Here is an 18,144-nt window from a genome sequence, read left to right as displayed (position 1 = left end):
AAATCTTAAAGGTCATCACACACTCAGACCAAATGAAGAATAATATGAAAAGTCCAAGTGATAAATAAACGCTTTCATTAAAAAAAAAGGTCAAAGCCCTTTGAATATAAACTCTTACAAGGTATTTTTTATTTTCTGTCCATTCGAACACGGTTTATGAGACTGGGGAATACTAAATGAAAAGTATGATAATGTGGATGATTGAAATATCAGATGATCTCATATAAAAATAAGCATAGTCTCTCAGAAAACATGAACATTTTAATGTGATCTAAAGCTAATGTTTAGTAGATACTTTATCCAGAGTATGTCTGAATTTAACAATCTTTAAAATTGGGGATGATATATTTATAATGATTATTTTGATTTATTATAAAAGCTAAACATGTGCATTGCAGAAAACTTCATAAAAATAAGTATGTATAAAAAGAAAATAAAATCATACAATATAGCCACTGGTAGCATTTTTACAATATCAATGAATGTGGTAGTAAAAAGACTCCAGGATAATTTAAGACCTAGCCTTTTTCTTCCCAAAAATGTCTTTAAAAATCAACTCACTTCCTTTCCATAAATGCCTCTGAAGTCTGAAGACAGATATTGATATAGATACAGTTATATATAGATATAGGTATAAGTATAGATAAGATATAGGTATAGGTGTGAATGTAGATATAGTTATATAAATATAGGTATAGGTGAAGATATGATATAGGTATAGGTATAGATATAGATATAATTATAACTATAGATATAGATATAGGCATAGGTATAGATGTAGACGTATGTCTGTATAGATACACACACAAGTATTTATAGATGCAGATTGCTTGTAATAAAATAGCTTGAATTTAGACATCAGTGCTATGGTTGGTATATTATTGCCTGTGTTTTTAGTTATCTTTACCTGGAGTCACTGTCTTTTTTTTTGGAGATATGTGTGTGTGTATGTGTGTGTGTGTGTGTGTGTGTGTGTGTGTGTGTGTATGTATATATTAATAGCCTAACAAATTTGTCTTGGAAGAAGTATAGCCAGAATGCTCCTTAGAGGCGAGGATGGCCAAGAATTCATCTCACGTTCTTTGGACATATTATCAGGAAGGACCAGTCCTTGGTGAAAGACATCATGCTTGGTAGAATAGAGGATCAGCCAGAAAGAGGAAGACCCTCAATGAGATGGATAGACAGATAGACACAGTGGCTGCAACAAAAGGCTCAAACACAGCAATGATTGCGAGGATGGTGCAAGACCAGGCCGTGCTTCGTTCTGTAGTATATAGGGTTGCTATGAGTCAGAACCAATTTGATGGCATCTAACAACAACAAGATTAAGCTGCCCATTCCCTTAATGTCTTGATATTTTGGGGAGAGCACATACAGCTGGTCCATTCAGTTCATTTTGTTTGTGTTTGGGAGGGGTGACAATGGGTTGAGGGCATCGTGCCTTTTGCTATTTATCTGGAACAGCCTGTGTTGTTAGACCTGCTAAAAGGTCCTGATGTAAGTACCTGTCCTTCATTTAACAAGAAACAGGTGTTCATCATTCTAAAAATGCTCATGTTACTTAAAGAGCCCAATAACTAATACCCTCTTCTAAGCTGTAGAAAGGCACAATCTGTTTGGTACAAAGAAGATTATAACTCCATTACCCTTTTTGACTGAGTACTTAACACGACATTAAAGCTTTCCTAGTTTTTCCAAATTCAGTCTGTGATTCTGTGTAAAGGCTCATTCATCTACAGGAAAAAAAAAACAACAGTATTTTAGATTCTACTTTTGAACTAGGAAATTCATCTTTAACCAGACATATATTGTGTATTTCTTACCATTTGAATGTATGATTCCATGTATAGTAATAAGATCAAGATTTTCACCTGTATTCAATTTTACATTCCCGTTTAATAAAATATTATGTAAATGTTTCTCCATCTAAATAAGTAGTCTTTGAAAACATGATCGTCATGGTTGCATAACATTCAATCGTAGGTTTAACTAACCCTCTGACCCTCTATTGTTTAGGAAGCCCTGGTAGCACAGTGGTTAACAGCTAACCACTGAAGGCCCGTTTTCAAATTGTCTTTTATTCTAAAGCAAAAATCATTTATTATAAGGTAAGTGTTTTTAAAACTTAGCAAAAATCTCTTTTAAAATAATATAGGAACTAGTGATGCTTAATATTGTAAAGAGAGACTGCCTTGATAAATAAGTACTAAAGAACATGGTACGGTATACGTTAAAAGATTTGAGACAATTGTTCATAGATAAGGCACAACCTTTATAGTCAGACAGACTTGGGAATAAATCCCATCACTAGTACTCAGAGGTGTGTGATCTTAAATGAGTTGTTTAACTTTTATATGTCTCAAGTTCATCATTTCTAAAACTGATTATTCTAATCAATATCATTAAATACTTGTCAGGATGAAATGAGAAAAGTTAGTGGCCCATAGTAAGCCCTAAATATATGGTAGCTCTACCACATGTTGCCACTGTAAATTATTCAATAGCAATAGAAAAAGCAATCTATAATATTTAGCAACCTTTTTGTGCAGGAAAAAAAAAATCAACCACAATTGATTTTTAAATGTTTCATTTGGTTGTTGTAGAATGATGAAAGTGTATATATCTAACCATGAAAATGTATATATCTAATCTTGTGAATCATTTTTTCTTTACCTCTTAAATCTAGCATGGGGTGGAAGGTAGTGCAACAAGTGTTTTTAACATTATGACAGCAAGCTTGCTCTTTTTTTTCCCATAACCCTCAGTAACTATATTCAGAATCATTTCTAAAGTCAATGTTTGGAAGAGATGAATGAGTTTTGATTCAATGAACAATCACTCTGTGAATAATTATCCTGTGAAGCATAATTGTATGCAGCTTAGGCACCATTTAAAAACCAATGCTGTGTATAGACTTCAGCTGTCCAAATGTTTATCTCACTTCTTAGCTGGAGCCCTGGTGATGAAGTAGTTAAGAGCTTGGCTGCTAACCAAAAGTTCAGCAGTTTGAATCCACTCCTTGGAAACCCTATGGGGAAGTTCTGCTCTGTCCTATTGGGTCGCTATGAGTCAGAATTGACTCCACGGCAACAGGTTTTTTCGTGTTTTTTTGTTGTTGTTGTTGTTGTTAGCTAAAATCTGTTCAACTGTTTTTCACCACTTTAACTTTAGTACACTAGAAATTTGCCAGAATCTCCACTGCAAATTCAATAGAGATAATTTTTACTGTCTGTTTAACATAAGTCATTACATAATTTAGTTTTTTTGTAATAATTTTTTCATTGTGCTTTAGATGAAGGTTTACAGAGCAAATTAGTTTCTCATTAAACAATTAATACACACATTGTTTTGTAACATTTGTTGCCAACCCTACAATGTGTCAACACTCTCCTTTCTCGACCTTGGGTTCCCCATTTCATTTCCATTCGTCCAGCTTTCTCAACCTCCAGCCTTCTCATCCTTGCCCCTGGGCTGATGTGTCCATTAAGTCTCATATACATGGTAGAGCTACTTGCACTATTGTTTGTTTTATGAGCCTGCCTAATCTTTGGCTGAAGGGTGAACCTCACAAGTGACTTCAGTATGGAGTTAAAAGGGTGTCTTAGTCATCTAGTACTGCTATAACAGAAATACCACAAATGGATGGTTTTAACAAAGAAAAGTTTATTTCCTCACAGTCAAAGTAGGCTACAAGTCCAAATTCAGGGCTTCAGCTCCAGGGGAAGGCTTTTTCTCTCTGTTGGCCTTCTTCTCTTTGGTGTTCCCCCAGACTAGGAGCTTCTCTGAGCAGGGACCCTGGTCCAAAGGACGTGCTCTGCTCCTGGCACTGCCTTCTTGAAGATATGAGGTCCCCCCTGTCTCACTGCTCACTTCTGTCTTTTATATCTCAAGAGATTGCCTCAGGACACAATCCAATCTTGTAGATCCAGTCCTGCCTTACTAACACAACTGCCACACATCCTCCCTCATTAACATCATAGAGGCAGGATTTACAACACATAGGGAAATCACACAGTACCAGGAGTCATGGCCCAACCAAACTGATATACACATTTTTGGGGGGACGTAATTCAAACCATGACAAAGGGTGTCTGGGGGCCATATTCTCAGGGTTTCTCCAGTCTCTGTTAGACCAGTAAGTCTGGTCTTTTTTTGTGGGTTGGAATTTTGTTCTACATTTTTCTACAGCTCTGTCTGAGACCCTCTATTAAGATCCCTTTTAGAGCAGTCGGTGGTGGTAGCCAGGCACATTTTAGTTGTGTTGTACTCAGTATGGTGGATGATGTGGTCATTAGTCCTTTCGACTAATCTTTCCCTTGTGTTTTAGTTTTTCTTCATTCTCACTTGCTCCAGATAAAGTGGGACCAGTGGAGTATCTTAGACGGCTGCTCACAGTCTTTTAAGACCCCAGACGATACTCATGAAGGTAGGGTGTAGAATATTGTCTTTGTAAACTATGTTATGCAAATTGAGCAAGATGTCTATTGAGACCATGATCCCCAGCCCGCAGCCCAGTAATTCAATCTCTCAGTGAGTTTGGATGTGTCTATGAAATTTAGTTATTTTAAAGTTATTGGAAGATTTTTTTTTTATACAGGCACACCTCGTTTAGTTGTGCATCGCTTTATTGCACTTCACAGATAATGCACTTTTTGCAAATTGAAGGTTTGCGGTAACCGTGTCGAGCTAAATCTATCAGCACCATTTTTCCAACAACATGTGTTTGCTTCGTGTCTCTGTGTCACATTTTGATAATTTTTGCAATATTTCAAACATTTTCATTACTATTATATCTGTTTTGGTGATCTCTGATCTTTGATGTTACTGTCATAATTGTTTTGAGGTTCCATGAACCATGCCCACATAAGACAGCAAACTTAATTGATAAATATTGTGTGTGTTCTGACTGCCTCACTGACCAGCAATTCCCCTGTCTTTCTCCTTCTCCTCAGCCTCTCTACTCCCTGAGACATGACAATATTGAAATTAGGCCAATTAATAACCCTGCAATGCCTTCTAAGTGTGCAAGTAAAAGGAAGGCATGCCAAAAGCCGAGACAGGCTGAAAGCTAGGCCTCTTGTGCTGAACAGTTAGCCAATTTGTGAACGCAAAGAAAAAGTTCTTGAAGGAAATTAAAAGTGCTGCTCCAGTGAACACACGAATGATAAGAAAATGAAACAGACTTATTGCTGATATGGAGAAAATTTTAGTGGTCTGGATAGAAGATCAAACCAGCCACAACATTCCCTTAAGCCAAGGCCTAATCCGTAGCAAGGCCTTAACTCTCTTCAATTCTGTGAAGGCTGAGAGAAGTGTGGAAGCTGCAGAAGAAAAGTTCGAAGGTAACAGAGGTTGATTCATGAGGTTTAGGGAAAGAAGCCACCTCGATAACATTATAAGTGCAGAGTGAAGCAGCAAGTGCTGATGTAGAAGCAGGAGCAAGTTATCCAGAAGATCTAGCTAAAATAATTGATGAAGGTGGCTACATTAAACAACAGATCTTCAGCATAGATGAAACAACCTTATACTGGAAGAAGACACCATTTAGGATTTTCATAGCTAGAGAGGAGAAGTCAATACCTTACTTCAAAGCTTCAAAAGACAGGCTGACTCTCTTGTTAGGGGCTAATGCAGCTGGTAACTTTACGTTGAAGCCCATGCTCATTAATCATTCTGAAAATCCTAGGGTCCTTAAGAATGATGCTAAATCTATTCTGGCTGGCAGATAGAAGGAATACACAGAGACACTATACAAAAAGCATTCATCTAGATTCAACCATTTCAGGAGGTAGCATATGATCAGGAACTGATGGTACTGAAGTAAGAGGCCCAAGCTGCACTGAAGGCATTGGCAAAAAACAAGGCTCCAGGATTTGACAGAATACCAATTGAAATGGTTCAACAAACTGATGGAGCACTGGAAGTGCTTACTCATCTATGCCGAGAAATTTGGAAGACAGCTACCTGGCCAACCGACTGGAAGAGTTCCATATTTATAGTTATTCCAAAGAAAGGTGATCCAACCAAATGCAGAAATTATTGAACAATATCATTAATATCTTTTGCTGAAGATTATTCAAAAGCAGCTGCAGCAGTACATCAACAGGGAATTGCCAGAAATTCAAGCTGGATTCAGAAGAGGACGTGGAACCTCGTATATCATTGCTGATATCAGATGGATCCTGGCTGAAAGCAGAGAATACCAGAAAGATGTTTACCTGTGTTTTATTGACATTTGACTGTGTGGATCGTAACAAATTATGGATAGCATTGCGAAGAATGGGAATTCCAGAACACTTAATTGTGCTCATGAGGAGCCTCTACATAGATCAAGAGGCAGTCATTTGAACAGAACAAGGGGATACTGTGTGGTTTAAAGTCAGGAAAGGTGTGCGTCAGGGTTGTATCCTTCCACTATGCTTATTCACTCTGTATGCTGAGCAAATAATCTGAGAAGATGGATGATATGAAGAAGAACGGGGCATCAGGATTGGAGGGAGACTCATTAATAAACTGCATTATGCAGATGACACAACCTTGCTTGCTGAAAGTGAAGAAGACTTGAAGCACTTACTGATGAAGTCTACAGCCTTCAGTATGGATTACACCTCAACATAAAGAAAACAAAAATCCTCATAACTGGACCAGTGAGCAACATCATGATAAATAGAGGAAAGATTGAAGTTGTCAAAGATTTCATTTTACTTGGATCCACAATCAACACCCATGGAAGCAGCAGTCAAGAAATCAAACGATGCACTGCATTGGGCAAATGTTCTGCAAAAGACCTCTTTAAAGTGTTAAAAAGCAATGACGTCACCTTGAAGACTAAGGTGCACCTGACCCAGGCCATGGCGTTTTCAATCACCTCGTATTCATGCAAAAGCTGTACAATGACTAAGGAGGACAAAAGAATTGACTCCTTTGACGTATGGTGTTGGTAAAGAATATTAAATATACAGTGGACTGCCAAAAGAACAAACAAATCTGTCTTGGAATAAGTATAGCCAGAATACTCCTTAGAAGAAAGGATGGTGAGACTTCATCTCAAATATTTTAGACAGGTTATCAGGAGGGATCAGTACCTGGAGAAGGACATCATGCTTAGTAAAGTATAGGATCAGTAAAAAAGAGGAAGACCCTCAATAAGATGGATTGACACAGTGGCTATAATATTGGGTTTAAGCATAACAACAATTGTGAGGGTGGCACAGGACTGGGTAGTGTTTCATTCTGTTGTACATAAGGTCACTATGAGTTGGAACCAACTCAAAGGTGCTTAACAACAACAACTCTGCTCGTGTTCTATAAATGGAACAAAGCCTGGATGACAGCTCATCAGTTTACAACATGGTTTACTGAATATTTTAAACCTGCTGTTGAGACCTACTATCAGAAAAAAAAAAAAAAGAAAAATCCTCTCAAAAATAAGGAGATTAATGTTGTTTTCATGACTGCTAACACAGCATCTGTTCTGCAGCTCATGGATTAAGGAGTAATTTTGACTGTCAAGTCTTATCATTTAAGAAATACATTTTGTAAAGCTATCGATGACATAGATAAAGATTCCTATGATGGACCTGGGCAAAGTAAATTGAAAACCTTTTAGGAAGGATTCACCATTGTAGATGCCATTAAGAATATTCATGATTCATGGGAGGAGGTCAAAATATTAACATTAACCAAAGTTTAGGGAAGTTGATTCCAATCTTCATGGATGATTTTGAGGTATTCAGGACTTCTGTGGAGGAATTAACTGCAGATGTGGTAGAAATAGCAAGAGAACAGGAATTAGAAATGGAGCTTGAAGATGTGACTGAATTGCGGCAATCTTGTGATAAAACTTTAATGGATGAGGAGCTGCTTCTTCTGGATGAGCACAGAAAGTGGTTTCTTGAGATGGAATCTACTCCTGGTGCAGATGCTGTGAACATTGTTGAAACAACAACAAAAGATTTAGAATACTACATAAACTTAGTTGATAAAGCAGTGGCAGTGTTTGAGAGGATTGACTCCAGTTTTGAAAGAAGTTCTGCTGTGTGTAAAATGTTATCAGACAGCATCACATGCTAGAGAGAAATCTCTCATGAAAGGAAGAGTCAATTGATGCAGCAAACTTCATTGTTGTCTTATTTTAATAAATCACCACAGCCACCCCAACCTTCATCAGCACCACCCTGATCAGTCAGAAGCCAGCAACATCTAGGCGAGACTCTCCAGCAGCAAAAAGATTATGACTCATTGAAGTCTCAGATGATGGTTAGCATTTTTTAGCAATAAAGTATTTTTAAATTAAGGTATGTACATTCTTTTTAAAACACAACACTCTTGCACACTTAATAGACTACCACACCCAAAATCCACCGCCGTTGAGTCAATTCTGACTCATAGTGACCCTATAGGACAAAGCAGAACTGCCCCCATAGAGTTTCCAAGGAGCAGCTGGTGGATTCAAATTGTCAACCTTTTAGTTAGCAGTGTAGCTCACCATAGCTCTTAACCGCTTCGCCACAGTATAGTGTAAACATAACTTTTATATGCACTGGCAAACCAAAAAAACTCGTGTGACTCTTTATTGTGATATTCGCATTATTGCAGTGATGTGGCACCAAACCCACAATATCTCTGAGGTATGCATCTACTGTCAACAACAGGGAACGTTCTTTTATTCAACAAAATTTATTGTGAATCTACTCTGTGGTTCTACTGGGAATAGAGCTGTGATGAAGTAACACAAGTTCCCCTCACTTAAAATTGCCTGCAAGAGTCCCTAGGTGACACAAATGGTTAAGAGCTTGGCTACTAACTGAAAGGTTGGCTGTAAAAACCCACCCATAGGTACCTTGGAAGAAAGTTCTGGCCATCTGCATCTGAAAGATCACAACCATAAAAACCCTGTGGAGCAGAGTACAGTTCTACTTTGCAACACTTGGCGTCTTCATGAGTCAGAAATTCCAAAATTGCTTGCATACTATTGAGAAACACAATTAAACAAACTAATATGGTAATTTAAAATTTTGGTAAATATGATGAATGGAATAAACAGTTTAATATGATAGGAAATAACTTACGAGTTGCTCAGAAGTATATTCTCCAGGGTGTTGACATTAAGGAAGCACTTGAAAATACAAAAACAGCCAGCTCATTGAAGAGCAGGGAGAGGTACAAAAGGTCATAAAGTAGGAATGGATTTGGTTTGACCTAGAAAAAGAAATTATATTAGTATGATAGAAGAACAGGGAGCAAAAGAGGAATGATAAAATGTGAAATCTGGAACATAACAGAGTTGAAACAACGTAGAAATTGTTGGCAAAGGTAACCCATTGCCGTCAAGTTGATTCTGACTCATAGCGACCCTATAGGACAGGGTAGAACTGCCCCGAAGTGTTTCTAAGGAGTATCTGGTGGATTTGAACCACTGACTTTTTGATTAGCAGCCGAGCTCTTAAACACTGTGCCAGCAGGGCTACAGGCAAAGGTAAAGAGTTTGTATTTTATCCTGATTTCAAAGGAAAGTCATAGAAAGTTTTCAATCAGGAGAATGTCATAATCTGATTTATATATTTAGTAGATTACTCAGTCTGTGGTAGCCGTCCATGGAACCACATCGCCCATGGAAGCAGCAGTCAAGAAATCAAATGCCTTATCGCATTTGGCAAATCTGCTTCTTTTAAAGTGTTAACAAGCCAAGATGTCACCTTGAGGACTAAGGTTCTCCTGGCCCAAGTCATGGTATTTTCAATTGCCTCATATGCATGTGAAAGCTGGGCAGTGAATAAGGAAGCCTTAAGAAGAATTGATGCATTTGAATTTATGGTGTTGGTGAAGAATACTGAGTATACCACAGACTACCAGAAGAACGAACAGATGTGTATTGGAAGAAGTAGAGCCAGAATGCTCCTTAGAATTGAGGATGGGAGACTTCGTCTCACATACTTTGGACCTATTATCAGGAAGGATCAGTCCCTGGAGAAAGACATCATGCCTAGTAAAGTAGATGGTCAGCAAAAAAGCGGAAGAACCTCATGAGATGGATTGACACAGTGGTTGCAACAATGGACTCAAACATAACAACAATTGTGAGGATGGTGCAGGGCCGGAGAGTGTTTTGTTCTGTAGTTCATAAGGTCTTCTTCAAGATTCTAGTGACTTCCTTCTCCATATTTTACCAGACCATCTCTTCATCTTATAATTCACTGATTAAACATAAAAATGTGGCCAGAGTTATGTAGCTCTTGTTTTCCTTAATAGAAGAATTTGAGTAATAACAACTCATTCAAAAGACGTTATTGCAGGATTTTTTTTTTTTAAATCACGCTGTCCTCAAAGATCAAAACTTTGTGTGCAAACAGAAGACAGCATTTTATAGTTTGACATTACAACCAAGAAATTCTTTATTTAAGGACTTTTAGGGTAGATACAATAGGCATATAGATTTTTGCATTATGTTTCAACACAAAACGTGTTGATTCTGGAGTTACAAGTTGAACGAATTAATTGTCAAAATGCACAGTTTAATTAAAATATTTAAAAGTAGGTGATATCAATGTAAAAATGACAAGGTTAAGGAAGAGATGCATTTATCATAAAAAGTTTTTTTTAATATGAAGTTATATCAGAAATACTTTCTGTTTATCATACTTTAGAAATTTATTAAAGGGTATATAATATATACAGTAAGCTTCGAACATCATCATACGTCATTCAAATGCACTATGAAAATACATTGTCACCTCTTAGTATATGTGTATATGTGTGTGTGTGTGTATTGACATATTTAGTCTTGAAAATTGATTATTACAGTCCTGGTATAAAATCAGCCTATTGTTCCATAGACATTTGAAGCAATTTACTGTCATTGATCTTATTGTATAAACACAATGAGTGACTGTTGGTCATACAAATAAGGAATCTGAATAGAGGGAAATAAGAAAAAAAAAAGTCATACATATGATCAGACCTAGGTCCAGATCTTAAACTAAGGTACCGAGGTCTAAATACAATATTGGGATGTCTCCTCTCTTGTTCCTGTTTGCCTGAAGTTTTGGGCAGACTAAGTGACTTAAACTCAAAACAAAAACCAAACTCGTTGCCGTCGAGTCGATTCCAACTCATAGCCACCATATTGGACAGAGTAGAACTGCTCCATAGGAGTGGCTGGTGGGTTTAAACTGCTGACCTTTTGGTTAGTAGCTATAGCTCTTAACCCACTATGTCACCAGACCTCCAGAGTGACTTAAAGAGGTACCAGAAAAGAGAGAAGCAGCTTGGGCCTTTGTCATCAGCCACACCTAGAGTATTTACCACAAGAGAGCCAAAGGACTTTCTGTTGCTGATGTGTCCTAGAAAATAGACTTTCTTTAACCTAAACAAGCAAGGGTCATATAAATGTCTTTGATATATAACCTGAAATGCTATAACAATAAACTGAAACAGAAATGCCATCATGCTTCTCATTCAATATTGATTTGACAAATAAATATTAAATATCTCCTATGATTAACAGTTGTGCTCACTATTCAGTAAATAGTTTATTAACTTCTGGCAACCTATAATTGGAGTCCCTGAGTGCTGCACATAGTTAAAGCACATGGCTGCTAATCAAAAGGTTACAGGTTTGAGTCCACCCAGACATGCTTCAGAAGAAAGTAATGGTGCTACTTCTGAAAAATCAGCTATTGAACCCACTCAGTGGTAACTGCTTTTAATCTGTGACTAATAGAGAAATATTTTAAGTTGTGGCCTGGGTTTCTGTTACACTCACACACCCACACACAACTGAATATACAGACAATGGCCTGACCGTGTATGACATAGATCGTTGACCTTCTACCTCTGCAGCAACCAGACTAGTAAGAAAAACCACAATCTCTGCAGCAAATGGCCCACAATGGTGAGAATGTGGTCAATGACTGCCAGCTTCCCTAATTTTTCCCCACTTCCAATTTAGGATCAAACAGGTAAAGTCAAATAGGCTCCCCAAACCAATCACATAGAATGGTCCACTTCTAGCTAACCCATTTGTCTTAGTTTGCTAGGGCTGCCATAACAAAAATACCACAAGTGGGTGGCTCTAAAAAAACAAAAATTTATCATCTCACAGTTTGGAAGGCTAGAAATCCAAGTTAGGCCACCAGCTCTAGGAGGACATTTTTGTCTCTTTCAGCTTCTAGTAGCTGTCAGCAATCTTTGCCATTCCCGGGTGTGTAGATCCATCTGCTTGGCATCTTCACCCTGTGTGTGTGTGTCTGTCTATTCTGATCTTTTTATAAAACACCATTAAGAAACCCTATTGGGTAGTTCTACTTTGTCATATAGGGTCACTGCGAGTCAGAATTGAGTAGATGGTACACAACAACAACAAGGGATAAGTTTTAGGAACCATGCTACTCTGGTACGACCTCATTAACATAACAAAAGCAAACTCCTATTTCCAGGCAGGGCCATGTTTACAGGTACAGGGGGTTAGGATTTCCGTATTTCTTTTTGAGGGACATAATTCAATTTATAACACCACCTCTGGTTTTCCATGTCAATAGCCTCCAATCAGAGCATATCTGAACATCTCCCCCACCTTTTTTTTTTTTAAAAAAAAAAGCTTTTCCATTCTTCTGCCTGCCTTTGAGTCTGCCAAACACAAGTGATGGTGGCTGACTCCCTTGCTATAAGAATCTCTAAATAAAGCTGTTTGTTCCCATTTGGGTTGTCTTTGTTTTTTTGTTTTTTTTTCTCAGTTTTCCTAGAGGCGCCACTGAGACAACATCTACACTGCCCAGTGCTGCAGACTCCAGCCTTCAACCAGGCGTGGTACCCACAGAGGTCCCTTGGGTCTTACTGCTCAAGGTTTGTTGAGTCGATGACAGCATAGTAAATGAGCACTGGGTCTGAACTTGGCTCTCTTTGTGTTAATTTTCTCTTGGTTATTTACTCTTGGTTTGGTACCTAGTTTTTGTCATTGGTTCCCATTTGTTTGACATCTTTCATAGAATCAGACCTTCCATTTTCATCCTTTCGTGCTTCCATTTTGTATTGAGTTATCATAAGAAGGCGAGTCACAGGATAGAACGTGAGTGTAGATCCTGTAAGTCAATTGATTCTTAAGGGAAAAGATACTTGGCTCTCTACAGGATTTGTTTCCTTGGCCTGGGTTCAGAAACTGAGGTCTCTAATTGTAAAGCATCTCACAGGGACTATTAATTACTCTTGTTTTTATCATAGTGTTCATGATGTATGTCTGGTGCATTCTATTCAGGATTCTATCTGTGCAGCCACTCTCATCAGATGATGGCCATGATGATACAATAGCAAATATGTCAAGAATATCTTGCAATATAGTTTACTATAGAGATGATTGAGCAATCCTCAAGTGGTAAAGACCTTACAATAGAGCTCTTACTCACAACCTCTACCCTAATCAATTTAGCAAGGAAAACCACAACCTCTGCAGCAATCGGCCCAAAAGAATGAGGACTTGGTCAATGACTGCCTCCTTGCCAAATTTTTGCCCCCACTTTGACCTCAGGACCAACCTGAGAAAGCCAAATAGGCTACCCAAATCAGTAAGATAAGATGCTCAACTTCTACATATCCTGCTTCTGGCTTCCCACCTCCAACTATAACACACCTGAACCACCTCCTGCCACCCTCCCCCCCCCCCTTTTTTTTTTACTACAAAGCTTTCCCACTCCCATTCTTGTCTTTGAGTCTCTGCCAGATGCAAGTGATGGAGGCTATGGCTGACTTCCTTGCTATAGGAATCTCTGAATAAATATCCTGTATGTTCCCGTTTGGATTGTCTTCATTTGTTTCCACTACAGGTACACGCAGGACTATTTTTAACATGGCCTGACTTTTATGCATTGATTTGCATGGATTGTAAATGCAGTTTAGAGTATACATTCTGTGAAAATAAGAGAAACTCTAATCAGCTTTTGAAAACAACAATTACTTAATATTTGATTTCTTGTTAACACTTACTTTGTTTTGATGGTTTGTTTATTTTTGTATCGTTTCATTTTAATCAAGTGTACTGTGATTTTTTTATTGCCTTAAAAGAGGGAAGTTTCTGGCTGTAAAAGGCATGATCGCATAAGAAAATTTGGAGGTCACATTTAAGTATAAAGAATAAGATACGTATTACTCAAAATCTCAAGATCTCACTAAACTCAGGTAGCTGCTCTTTATTTCTATGATTTTTTAGACATTTCTTACAATGCAAAATGGCATCATACTGAATAAACTATTGTTATTTTGCTTTTTTTGGTAACTTAAATTAGATATTAATGGAATTTTCCTTTTATTGAATTTTCTGTTGAATGTGGATTTTAAAAGCATTTTATAACATTCTGCTTTCTTGATGCATCATAATACAGAGATTTCTTTCTTTTTCTTTTTTTAAAGGGAAATCAAAGTAACTAGGAAGCTCTGGTAGTAGTCATGATAGATAAGGGTCTCATCAGGGTAAAACAGATACTGTCCAACCTTATCCATATTTATTTCCTCATATTCTTTTCAATTACCATTTTTTTTCTTACGTACTGCCAGAATTTCATCCCAATTTTGGTATCTCCTTCTTTTCACTATATTATCAAAGGGAGAGATGGTAAGATTGGAAACAATTAAGTTTAGTATCATAGATGTAAATACCTTATTTATGAGAATCTACTCCATGAATGGAAGCCCTGGTGGCGTAGTTGTTAAAAGCTATGTGTATTAACCAAAAGGTCAACAGTTTGAATTCACCAGGTGCTCCTTGGAAACTCTATGGGGCAGTTCTACTCTGTCCTATAGGGTTGCTATGAGTCAGAATTGACTCGATGGCAAAGGGTTTGGTATTTTTCTATTCAATAAATATTCACTAAAGGTAAATTATTTGTTTGACAGAGTTAAAAAAAAAAATTAGCCACAGTGTTGTGAGTCTAAAGTCTTCCCAGATGAAAGTTTTGTGTGGCTCACTCCTACACCACTGTTGGTCTGATGAGTAAAATAAAGGGAAAGAGAAGTGTTACACTCTTATATTTATACAAGAAATTACTAGAACTCCATACATAACTATTATGAAGGCGCTCAGGGGAGTCGAAATAAGGAATGAGAAAGAGATCCAGGCAGGAGAGGTTGAAGACAGAGACCTAGAAGACAGTTTTGGGAAGTAGATAGAACTCCCAGGGGAAATTTGGAGAGAAGAAAATATATTTATATTGGACTTGTATGAAATGCTATACTATGTAATCCCTCTACTTACTGTGTCCTCAAGAGTTATTGATTAATAACTAATTTTGATTTGTTTAGAGTTTTGTAACATTTGGTTTGGTTTCTTTTTTTTTAATGTTTGAGCATACCTAGAAGAGTCTTGGTTTTCTTCTGTTTGTATTTGTTTTAGAAAATTTTAACTTGTAGAATTGTATTAACTCAACAAATAAAACACTGGCTTGCAGTTAATGCCACATGTTAAACAAGTTTTGAAAGTAAGTAATTCATGGAAAAAATATAAACATGTAAAACTAAATACAATACATTTTTGGGTGTTAGTAAAACATTTTTAAATTTTCGTTTAGTATATGTGATGCATTTATTTTAAAACTCTTTCTCCAAGGCACATTTACTCTTCAGAAATGTTTAAGATGCAGTGGAGTATTTTATATTCTGACTTTGTTAACGCATATAGAAGTTCAAAGGGATAAGTTTACACATTACACAAAGTCATTTACATACACCAGATTTGCTTCCTTTAAAGTAATCTTGATAAAGGAGGCCTCAATTTCTATTGATCATATTTTTTCCTTCCTGTTTCCTGTTTCCTGGACCTTTACGTTATTTCTCAGAAGTGAGTTATAAGGCAGTGTTTTCCCAAATGCTGAAGCCTGGATGGCGCGGTGGTTGAGATCTATGGCTGCTAACCAAAAAGTCAGCAGTTTAAATCCACCAGCTGCCCCTTGGAAACCCTATGGGGCAATTTTACCCTGTCCTACAGTGTTGCTATGAGTCAGAATCAACTCCATGGCAGTAGGTTTGGCTTTTGGTTTTGGTAGAGGAAGTGGAGTTTCCCGTATAGTATGAAATGTATGATAATCCACAGGAGATTTTCTTTTGATTTTATAATACAGCATTTGGCTATTTCATTCCATAATTTTATATTCCAACTTGTTCTTAACTTTAGCTAGTATTAACATTTTCTTTAACTCCTGATCATAATACATCTGTGCTCGTCACAATTTTGCAATCTACTGTAAGGGGAAGTAACTCTTTGACTTTCACATTTGAAAAACTAATTCAAAGATGTGTAACTGATTTTTCTGTAATGCATTTCAAAAAGCATGAAAATGAACAAACAAAAACAACACAGGTGCCCACAGGGAAAAAATCTGTAAATTCACTATTGTCCACAATTGGCTTTTCAACGGCTGACTTCCCAACAGATGACTAGAATAACCTGTTAATTCAGCAAAGCTCAATTTCTTGCCTCCTACAATAAAGAAGAGCATCAACTTGACAGACTGGTAAAGTAACTCACTAAGGGAACACCTGCAGCAGGTATGATGAGATTTGGGGTTCTTAAAGCTGGTTTTAGTCATGTATTTTAATGTGGGAATCTGATGGTGATGGAGAAAATTTTGTTATTAAGAGTTTACAGTTGATGAACACAATGAGTCTTGATAAGTAAATGATTTTTTGGTAAGTAAATGATTTGCCCAGTTAAGTGTCTATTGTTCTGAAAGTTGAGCTGTTTGTTGAGACCAGCAATATGTTGTCCCGAGAACGGGACTATTTTGAGCTGCTAATTGGAACAGTCTCATAAATTGATTTTTAAAGAGTTCCCGAAGTGAACAATAAAGTTATTTACTAGTTTACAGTCTGATCTTTCTGGGCAAGAGTATCGTGGGGAGTAGGGAGAGAGAGACTACTATTGTCAGATTCATGTAGGCAGCCTAAATTCTCAGCATCATCATTCTTATTTTTGTTCCTTAGTGAATTAATATCATTAAACATTTCCACACAAATTTGAGGTCTTAGTTAAATACTTTATAGGAACCAGTATTCTTTTTGTATTCAGTGTTTCTCAATTATTTTACTTTATTAATAACAAACCGGTATCTGCAAAGATAATGAATGTTTTCCTTAATATAAAGAACTGTGCTCTCTTCTGACATCAAGACAATACATATATAAAATAGTGCCCATACACACACGTATTTGTCAACTATTCGACTTTCTAAAAGACCGCAAGACAATGTAACCTTAAATCTCTTGAAATATTGGTGAAACTTTTCTTTTAAGCAGATGTTATTTTTCCCTGAGTATAAAGTTCAGATGTTCATGAGATACCTCCATTCACATTTGCAAGTAAATGTTGGACATGCCTATAAATGAGTTAATTTCACTAAAATTGCTAAATGTTGCAAGCAAATGCATCATGTGTGCACATAACATGAAACTGATACTACTGAAGAGTTGATGAAGTTGTTTTTGAAATAGTGCCTTTAATTTTTCAGGAATATTGAAAATATGTGTTACGTTATTGCCACATTTGAAAAATGATCTAAAGGTTCTTAAATTTTTATTTTTGATAGTTACTTTATTACTCTCAAGGTTGATATATAAAAATAAAATTTGTTTTGCAAACAACTCTTTTTTCATAACTTTTATTATTAAGACAGTCATGTAGTTATGACACATTCAATGCTTCCAAGGAGATTATACTCAAAAGCCTCAAGTGTTCTACTTGGATGTCATACATATAATATTTTCCTGTAGTATCAAAATCCTTAGCCAGAGTATAAAACAAAGCAAATGATGTGGGCATTTTATTTTTTAAAAAATCAGGCATAAGATATTTTTGCCACAGAAATTTTGTAAATTAAGTAAGTTGAATTGGATCTGTGCTAATTTTGTTTTAATTTGTTTTGGTAGGAGGGTGAGGGGTCCATACATAGTGTTTTGCTGACAATGGAAATAATTTGAAAGCTACTGATCTATAGGAAACCAAATGTCACCACTAAGCAAAATGCCTGATGGTTGTTGAGTGATATATACATACTATCAAAGTTTAAAAAAAAAGAGTGGGGGAGATACAAATAAAGAACATAAAAGCAAAACCTCTTGGTTCCCGCTTGGACTACAAATCTAGATTTGTGTCATCAATAT

At 36.8% G+C, this 18,144-nt stretch overlaps 1 pseudogene; it reads left to right on the top strand.

The window, feature by feature from the left end:
- The first annotated feature begins 1,239 nt into the window (after positions 1–1,239).
- On the top strand, positions 1,240–8,267 carry LOC105756614 (tigger transposable element-derived protein 1-like; annotated as a pseudogene).
- Positions 8,268–18,144: the final 9,877 nt, after the last annotated feature.

Source organism: Trichechus manatus, unplaced genomic scaffold (assembly GCF_000243295.1).
Source record: "Trichechus manatus latirostris isolate Lorelei unplaced genomic scaffold, TriManLat1.0 scaffold00095, whole genome shotgun sequence".
Lineage (NCBI taxonomy): Eukaryota > Metazoa > Chordata > Mammalia > Sirenia > Trichechidae > Trichechus > Trichechus manatus.
Note: the sequence above shows the minus strand (reverse complement) of the source record. Positions and strands in the feature narration are given on the sequence as shown.